Raw genomic sequence first — 9,842 nt, 5'->3', positions numbered from 1 at the left:
TCCCCCCCCCTCTGTCCCCCGCACCTTAATTTCCTCTTCCTCATGGGGATGTTGTACAGAGGATGCAAGGGAAAAAGTTCAAAAATACTGCCTCGAGTTTCTGAGGAGAAGAAGAGGAGGAGGAGGAGCAGGAGGAGATTGGGCAAGAGCCAGTTTGGTGTAGTGGTTAAGTGCGCGGACTCTAATCTGGGAGAATCAGGTTTTTTTTTTTAGAACACAATTTTATTTTTCATGAAAATATTGACACTCCTCCACTTGCACCTGGCTGGATTACCTTGGGCAAGCCATAGTTCTGTCAGAAAAAAGATCAGTTTCTGTCAGAGGTCTCTCAACACCGCCTACCTCACAGGGTGTCTGTTGTGGGGAGGAGAAGGGAAAGGAGTTTGTAAGCTGCTCTGAGACTCTGAGTGAAGGGCAGGGCATAAAGAAGAAGAGGAGAAGAGACTGGATCTGAACCCCACCCTTCACTAACCAAAGGTGTCTCAGAGCGACTTACAAACTTCTTTCCCTTCCCTTCCCCACAACAGACACCCTGTGAGGTAGGCGGGGCTGAGAGAGCTCTTTCAAGGACTGCCCTTGAGAGAACAGCTCTGACAAAACTATGGCTTGCCCAAGGTCATCCAGCAGTTGTGAGTGTTGGCATGAATCAAACCTGGTTCTCCCAGATTAGAGTCCACGCACTTAACCAGTACACCAAATTGGAAGGAGGAGGAGGAGGAAATTGGATTGATACCCCACCCTTCAGTACCTGAAGGAGTCTCAGAGCAGCTTACAATGCCTTTCCACTTCCTCTCCCACAACAGACACCCTGTGAGGTAGGTGGGGCTGAGAGAGTTCTGAAAGAACTGCTCCTGAGAGAACAGCTCTGAGAGAACTTGTGACTGACCCAAGGTCACACCAGCAGCTGCATGTGGAGGAGTGGGGAATCAAACCCAGTTCTCCCAGAGTGGGGAATCAAACCCAGTCCACACTCTTAAACACTACACCAAAGGGCAGAAAGATATAAATTCGTGCAGGGCAGGGGTTCAGTGGTAGAGAATCTGTTCAGCCCACAGAAAGTCCCAGGTTCAATCCCCGGCATCACCAGGTAAATGGATCAGGCAGTCGGCGATATGAACGACCGCCACCTAAGATGCCAGAGAGTCACTTGCCAGTCTGAGGAGACAGTACTGACCTTGATGGACCAGTGCTGCCCCCCCCTGCTCTCTGTCCACCTGACAACCTCCAATTTTGTCATGCCAAGTGCACTGGTGGTGCTTCACTTTTAGTCACATGGAGAAAGTCTTGAAGTTGCAGACAGAGCAAGAAGACCATTCGCTAATGCTTTAGACCCTTGAATTCAGGATCCAGTGTTTCAGAGCCGTCAAATCTGGGCAGAAGTTCAGAGGAGGAGGAGGAGGAGGAGGAGATTGGTTTTAAACCCCGCCCTTCACCACCCAAAGGTGTCTCGAAGCGGCTTACAAACTCCTTTCCCTTCCCCTCCCCCCAACAGACACCCTGTGAGGGAGGTGGGGCTGAGAGAGCTCTTGACAGAAACTGCTCTTTTTCAAGAACAGCTCTTATCAGAACTATGGCTTGCCCAAGGTCATCCAGCCAGATTCAAGTGGGGGCATGGGGAATCAAACCCAGTTCTCCCAGATTAGAGTCCACACACTTAACCTCTACACCAAACTAGAATTCCATAAGCATCTGCAACTGCTACCTAGTCTCCAGGTATTTGGACCTGAGACCCATGGGACTTGATATCTTAAATCACACAAATGGGAGAATCCCCCCTCCCATGGAGGGATGCTATCCTGTCCATTTCCCCATCCCATCCCTCCCCCCAGTCTTTGTCCATGGGATTCCTCATCTCTTCAAGTGGTTTGTGAACTTCAAAGTGGAGGCTGAATGACTGGTATCTTAAGAAGGATCAAAGGAGTGAAAGAGCAGCCAGCCAGGTCCCCCAGGTGGGACCAGAGAGGCCCAGATGTCTGGCTTCAATTAATTGGGACTATTTAAAAAAAAAAGAAACCTACAGTCAACATTGGACCAGTTGATTTCTTAATTGAGCCAAGTAAATCAATCAAGATGGGTAGCCGTGTTAGTCTGTCTTTGACAGTGGAAAAGAGCAAGAGTCCAGTAGCAGTTTAAAGACTGACAAAATCTGTGGCAGGCTACGAGCTTTTGTGAGACACAGCTCACTTCTTAGAATTGCAGAATCACAGAGCTGGAGGGGGCCATACAGGGGCCATCTAGTCCAGCCCCCTGCTCAATGCAGGATCAGCCTAGAGCATCCCTGACAATGGTTTGTCCAGCCACTGCTTAAAGAGCCTGCTTGCCGGATGGGCGGGGTATAAATTAAATAAATAAATAAATAAATAAATAAATAAGATGGCCAGGGAGGGGGAGCTCACCACCTCCCCAAGCAGCTGATTCCACTGTTGCACAACTCTCATTGTCAAAAAGGTTTTCTTAATATCCAGCCGGCAATACTCCCTCTAAGCTGTGGAGCCTTGTGAGCAAAAATTCTACTTGGTGAGCGACTGGCATTAAAGTTGTGAGCGAGCAATTTGGCTGCTGCATAAATTAGTTTGCTCTGGAGCCCTCCTTCCTGAGCTAAAACAAAAATGTGTGAGCCAAAGGCTAAAAAACTGTGAGCTAGCTCACAGTAACTCAGCTTGGAGGGAACACTGCTAGCTGGTACTGTCCCACCCTTAATTTAAACCCATTCTTGCGAGTCCTCTCCTCTGCTGCCAGAAGAAACAGCTCCCTGCCCTCCTCTAAGTGACAGCCCTTCGAATACTTCAAGAGAGCCATGATGTCCCCCCCACCTCAACCTCCTCTTCTCCAGACTGAGCATTCCCAAGTCCCTCAGCCTTTCCTCATGGGGCTTGGTCTCCTGTCCCCCGATCATCCTCATCGTTTTCCTCTGCACCAGAGATAAGGTATCTCACTTCAGATAAGGTATCTGACGAAGTAAGCAGTGTGACTCACGAAAGCTCACCCCGTGCCACAAATTTTGCTTGTCTTTAAGCTGCTTTGGGACTCTTGCTCTTTTCTAAATCAACTGAGGCGTTTGGTGTCCACGGTTCCTCTCCTCCCCCCCCCCGCATGGTTTTCTCTTCTCCTAATTCTTTGTTTTGCAAAATACTATTTGATTTCTGACATCCTGTTTCGAGTTAGCCAGGGAACCTTGCCTAATGTCTCTCTCTAAGTGCCTGATATATTGCGTCTTGGCATGTGGTCAGCCGTTCCATCAGTGTCTTCCAGGAAGCACACCCCAACTGGGGCACCCGGAGCCAAAAAAACATGCTCGCAATGGATTTTGTCCGTACCTTGGGGCCAACTTTCAACACGGGAAGAATTGACCTACTGCAAGCTGTCTAGGCCCTTTTACTATGTGCCAGGATTTTGCTTTCTTTACAGGTGGGAGGCATGAATCATCCATGGAAGGGGAGGTGGAAGGTAAGTTTATGAGTAAGCTGTACTCCCTTGAGGAGGCCGGCACAGGAGGGCTTGCCTCCCACACTGGAACCAGCTGCTTAGCCAGTTCTCCACTCTGAGACTCCAAGAAAGCTTGCAATGCATATTTTTCATAGCTCCATTGTCTGACCATGAAGTTGTTCCTGGAGAACCCTCACCCTTATCCAGTCACTGCTTTTTCCTACGCAGCCTTCAACTAGTGAAGGAGAGCCAGTTTGAGAATTGGATCAGAGCTAGAGTTCAGGAGCAGCTGGGCAGAGCCTCACACGCCCTCAGCAAGAGAAGCAATGATGGGTCCACCAGCCAAGGTGGGAGGGACTGTGGTTCAGTGGTGGAGCAACTGCTTGGGGGGAGGAGGAGGAAGAGGAAGAAGAAGAAGAAGAGCTGAATTTATACTCTGCTCTTTACTTGGAGTCTCAGAGTGGATTACAGTCTCCTTCCCTTCTCTTCCCCATAATAGACACCCTGTGAGGTAGGTGTGGTCGAGAGAGCTCTGAGACAACTGCTCTTGAGAGAACAGCTCTGACAGAACTTGTGACTGACCCAAGGTCACCTAGCTGGCCACATGCGGGGGAGTGGGGAACCAAACCCAGTTCTCCAGATTAGAATCCACCGCTCTTAACCACTACACCAAACTGGCCGTGGGTTCAATCCCCAGCATCTCCAGCTGAAAGTACCAGGTAGCAGGTGACACGAAAGACCTTGGCTTGAGACCCTGGAGAGCTGTTGCCATCCTGGGGAATACTGACCTCGCTGGACTAAGGGCTGGATTCAGTATCAGGCAGCTTCTTATGTTCCTGCACTTCAGTAGGTGATGAGCCATTGCTGAAGAAAGGAAAGCCAAGGCTTATGGACAGATAATAAGAAGTTACTAATAATTTGGGAAGGGTCGGTGGCTCAGGTTCAATCCCTGGTATCTTCAGTTAAAGGAACAGGCAGTAGGTGATGGGAAAGACCTTCACCTGAGACCCTGGATTGCTGTAGAGAGGGGCTGTGGCTCAGTGGTAGAGCCTCTGCTTGTCATGCAGAAGGTCCCAGGTTCAATCCCTGGTATCTTCAGTTAAAGGATCAGGCAGTAGGTGATGCGAAAGACCTCCACCTGAGACCTTGGAGAGCTTCTGCCAGTCTGAGTAGACAATACTGAATTTGATGGACCAAAGGTTTGATTCCATATAGGACAGCTTCATGTGTTCATGTTCATGTGTTCAAGTTGTCTTCTACCATATGAGATCATTGGCCTTGCCTGCTCCTGCTCGCAGGTAAAGAAGGGCCTTTCACATCACTTGTGATCCTTTTCACTAGATCCTTTTCACTAGAGGTGTTGGGGAGTGAACCTTGGGACCTTCTATATGCAAAGCTAGTCTTCCACTGAGCTACAGCTTCTCTGTCAATTACTATCAGTCTATGTCTTCCTCCTGATCAAGGGTCTTTCCCACTGGAGGTGTTTGTTTGTTTTTTTAAGTATTGCCCATGACATTTTCAGAATATCTAATTTTTGCTGCTGATTCTTTGGCTTTCTTTTCACCATTTTGATCACATGTTTTTATGTTATAACACCATGGATGCAATTTACACAAGCATAATAATTACATGGGGAAACGTCTGGTGGAAAAAAAGAGAAACAAGTGGAAAGATAAACAGTGGTTCTATCCTCAGAAGGGAGAAACAAAATCAAAATAGGAGTTGTGGAGAAATGCCCTCCACTCAAGAATTCACTCCAAGGTTTCAGCTATTTTCCCTGCTCTCTGTCCATGCACAAAGGGTACAGCTCTGGAGTAGTAGCTGGCAGACAGGAGAAGGTTGAAAAAAGATCCTTCAGATTCCCAGCACAAAGCATTCAAGCTCTTAGTTCCTTTATTTATGTCATTTATTTTTCATCTTTCTTCCAAACAGGAACTTCCAAACAGGGACTTTGCCTGTCTCCCATTTTATCCTCACAGCAACACTGTGAGGTAGGTTAGGCTGAGAATGTGTGAGTGGCCCAAGGTCACCCAGCAAGCTTCCAGGAGATCTTTGGCAATGATGAACTTTATTGTAACTGCAAGAAAAGCTAGCCTGTTGCATCTAAACATCATTTAGGACTTCCTAGTATTGGAAAAGGGGACAGCGTGCTTTCACCTTTTCTTTATTCCCTTGCTCAGCCTGAGATTCATGCCCTGAATGTGTGTCCTCTTGTTATTCCTTTTTTAAACTTCCTTACATTTTAAATGCTCTCTGGAAAAACACCATGCCTATTCAGTCTTGCTATCCAAAGTGCAGTAATAGACAGGTGCATCAGAAAAGCTTGCCTTCACCCATGATACCTCAAATTTGTAAAGCTGCAGTTGATTGTCCGGCACTAGGTTGTATATCAAAACAGGCAGGAGCAGCAACTAGGCAGAGCCCAGTAACACAGGTAAAGAGTGCTATATCTATCTATCTATCTATCTATCTTCTATCATCTATATCCAGAGCCCAGTAACACAGGTAAAGAGTGCTATATCTATTTATCTATCATCTATCTATCTATTATCTATCTATCTATCTATCTATCTATCTATCTATCTATCTATCTATCTATCTATCTATCATCTATCTATCTATCTTTCATCATCATAATCTATTGTATATATCATCTATCTATTTTCTGTCTATCATATCTATTGTCTATCTATCAACTATATACCGTAATCTGTCTATTGGCTATATCATCTCTCTCACACTCTCTCATCTATCATAACTATCGTCTATCGTCTATCAGCTATATCATCTCTCTCACACTCTCTCATCAATCATAACTATCTATCGTCTATTGTCTATCAATCTATCATCTATCATCTATATCATCTATCTATTGTCTATGTATCATAGTTTGGTGTAGTGGTTAAGTGCGCGGACTCTAATCTGGGAGAACCGGGTTTGATTCCCCACTCCTCCACTTGCATCTGGCTGGATGACCTTGGGCAAGCCGTAGTTCTGATAATGAGCTGTTCTTGAAAAAGAGCAGTTTCTGTCAAGAGCTCTCTCAGCCCCACCTACCTCACAGGGTGTCTGTTGTGGGGAGGGGAAGAGAAAGGACTTTGTAAGCCGCTCTGAGACACCTTTGGGTAGTGAAGGGCGGGGTATAAATCCAATCTCCTCCTCCTCCTCCTCCTATCCATCATCTATATAATCCATCTGTCTGTCTGTCTGTCTGTCTAGCATCAGCAGCAGCATCACTGATCAGCATCATCTATCATCTCTTTTGTCCATCTAGGATTTGCTTATCTATTTATCTATTTATCATCTTTCTATCTATCTGGCTCCGTATAGCAGGAGACACTTTCAGAGTTACTGAGGTCAGTGATTGCCCAGTTTGTTTTGGGGGGCCCTGGGAGCAAGGAGAAGGGGTGGCATCATCAAGCAGAGACTTGGAAAGCCATGGGATTTTTCTGACCTCCCAGAGGCTCAACTTAGAAGGGACAGTAGGAGCTTGTGAGTCTGTTCCTCCCCAGGGATAATTCCAAGTGAACCAGACAGTTTCTGAAAATTCATCTTGTCTTTGACATCTCTCTCTCTCTCTCTGTGTACCTATATCTTTGTATGCACTCTATGTTGTCATAAGCTGTTTGAAATGCACGCTGGGGGTGGGAATGGGCTGTATTTTTAAAAAAAAAATACTGCAGAGAAATCTTGCAGTCATCTCAACACTTTCCCTTCAAAGATCTTCTGATGTTTCTCCTGAGGGAAGGACCTACAGATTTCCTTCAAATTCCACCTGAGGTAAAACTTGGTAACAACCCAGTGATATGTTGAAAGCACAGCACAGCTGCTTAGAGAGATTTTGCTAGCTTTCTCTAAACTGTTTCACTCCCTTTAAAATTCCTCATGTGGTTCTCTGGAACAGAGACTCACAGATTTTCTTGATTTTTTTCCTTTGGCTTAAATCTGTAAACCTTCTAGATTTCTCCCATTTATTTATAAGAAAGTTATTTTCAGACCTGATATCCAACTAAAAACCCCCTCTTTCCTCCACATTTAAACAACTGATGACCTTTCCTTGACATTTCAGGTTTTTTTGTTTTATTTAAAATTAAAAATAAGCCCAAGAAACTCTTTTCCTTCCCTTTCAGCTAAACCTAAAGATATCAAGTGCAGTCCTTTTGAATTGCACTGGGTGGGAGACAAAAGTGATAAAATGTATAATGTACAAATATAAAAATGTGTTACTCAAGGTTCAGCATAATAATTTAATAGCTTTTTGCTGTTTTGTAAGCATCTGGAAATGGAACATATACATGTCCTGCTCCTGTCACAAGAGTTAGGATTCTGCATTCGGTAGGACATTCCACAAGAGAGTCAAAATGATGCTTCTGTTGCCCTTGGGACCGTTTCCATCATCAAAGAAAAAGGATATCTTTCAACAGTAGCTTTGTATTATCGCCTCTCAAAATGATTTTGTCCCAAAGGACAACCTGGTTCAAAGTACTGTTCTTGGATGAACATTCTGCTGATAAATGTCGAAATGTTTCACACCCCAGTCAAATATGCTATGCAGATCGGCTGTAATGTAATGTAATCGGCTGTAATGATTCCAAGGTCACTTCTTTTTCCAGGTCTGGTGAAATTTTCTACATTTCCCCCCTCTGTAACGGATCAGTGTTCCCTCTAAGATGAGTTGGTGTGAGCTAGCTCACAGTCTTTTAGCCTCCGGCTCACATATTTTTGTCTTAGCTCAGGAAGGATGGCTCCAGACCAAACTAATTTATGCAGTAGCCAAATCGCTCGCTCACAACTTTAATGCCAGTAGCTCACAAAGTAGAATTTTTGCTCACAAGACTCCACAACTTAGAGGGAGCATTGGTAATGATCTGTGTGAATATTGTGAAGCCAGGAGCATCTTTATTTTTATTTATTTATTTTTGTATTTATACCCTGCCCTCCCCATGAATGGGCTCAGGGCGGCTTACAAGAGGGCAAAATATGCCCATACATAAAAACAGGATAAGAACAGTAAAAACCAACAAATATTACAAATAAAGTGTTCAAATTTAAACAAGATTCATTAGAGGTAGGTGGTTTTTCATGGAGGTAGGTAGTGTCCAGTAGATGTTAAACTGTCCAGTCCAGGGGTACCAACCCAGCGCTGTATTGTGGCCAGATCTTCCGTAGGGCCGTCTCCTTGCTCCATTTGTTGCCAACACCGTCGGTAGTGGTGGTAGTGGTAGTGGTAGTGGCAGCTCCTATATAAAAGCCTGGCAGAAGAGCTCCGTCTTGCAGGCCCTGCAGAACTGTACTAGGTCCCACAGGGCCCTGATCTCCTCTGGGAGCTCATTCCGCCAGGTAGGAGCCACCACTGAGAAGGACCTGGCCCTCGTCACAGCAAGCCTTGCCTCCCTGGGGCCTGGAATCACCAGGCGATGTTGTGATGTTGTGTCCCAGACCGAAGTGCTTTTGGGGTCTATGTGGGGAAAGGTGGTCCCTCAGGTATGTTGGACCCTGGCCATATACGGCTTTAAAGGTAAGCACCAGCACTTTGAAATGGATCCGGTATGCTATTGGCAGGCAGTGCAGTGCTTTCAGCCCAGGCGTGATGTGCTCCCACTTGGGAAGACCCATCAACAGCCTGGCCACCGCATTCTGCACTAGCTGGAGCTTCCGGATCTGCGACAAAGGCAGCCCCATGTAGAGAGCATTACAGTAGTCTACCCTTGAGGTGACTGTTGCATGGATCACTGTAGCCAGGTCATCGCGGTTGAGGAAGGGAACCAACTGCCAAGCCAGCCTGAGATGGTAAAAGGCCGACTTGGCAATGGCTGCCACCTGGGCCTCCATAGTTAAGGATCCCAATAAGCCCAGGAGCACTCCCAAACTCCTAACCTACAATGCTGGCACCAAAGGCGCCCCATCGAAGGCTGGGAGAGGGATCCCCAATCCCAATCTGACCCGACTCAAGCACAGGACTTCAGTCTTTGCTGGGTTTAGTTTCAACCGGCTCAGTCTGAGCCACCCAGGCATGGCCTGTAAAGCCCGGTTCAGATCTTCTGGGTCAGAGTCTGACTGGCCACCCAACATCAGATAGAGCTGAGTGTCATCCGCATATTGATGACACCCCAGCCCATGCCTCCGGGCAATCTATGCAGATCTTATTTAAATGAGCTACCAGCACAAGCCACAAGCTATTAGAATCATAGAATCATAGAATGTTAGAGTTGGAAGGGACCTTGCAGGTCATCTAGTCCAACCCCCTGCACTCTGCAGGAGCATAGCCGAAAGATAACCCTACAACATACCCGAAAGATTGGTCGTCCAGCGAAGGAGCATCCACCACCTCCTGAGGCAGTCTGTTCCACTGCTCAACCACTCTTACAGTTAGGAAGTTTCTCCTGATAATTGTGGTAGGAAGTTTCTCCTGATAT

General features: G+C 46.3%; 1 non-coding gene across 1 annotated transcript; it reads left to right on the top strand.

Annotated features, from left to right (window-relative positions):
- Positions 1 to 4,452: 4,452 nt before the first annotated feature.
- Positions 4,453 to 4,524, top strand: TRNAD-GUC. The gene has a single exon. It is a non-coding gene; the product is annotated as a tRNA-Asp (tRNA).
- Positions 4,525 to 9,842: the final 5,318 nt, after the last annotated feature.

This window comes from Gekko japonicus, unplaced genomic scaffold, assembly GCF_001447785.1.
Source record: "Gekko japonicus isolate JY-2015 unplaced genomic scaffold, Gekko_japonicus_V1.1 scaffold225, whole genome shotgun sequence".
Taxonomy (NCBI): domain Eukaryota; kingdom Metazoa; phylum Chordata; class Lepidosauria; order Squamata; family Gekkonidae; genus Gekko; species Gekko japonicus.
The sequence above is the reverse complement of the archived record's forward strand: the minus strand, read 5'-3'. Positions and strand labels throughout refer to the sequence as shown.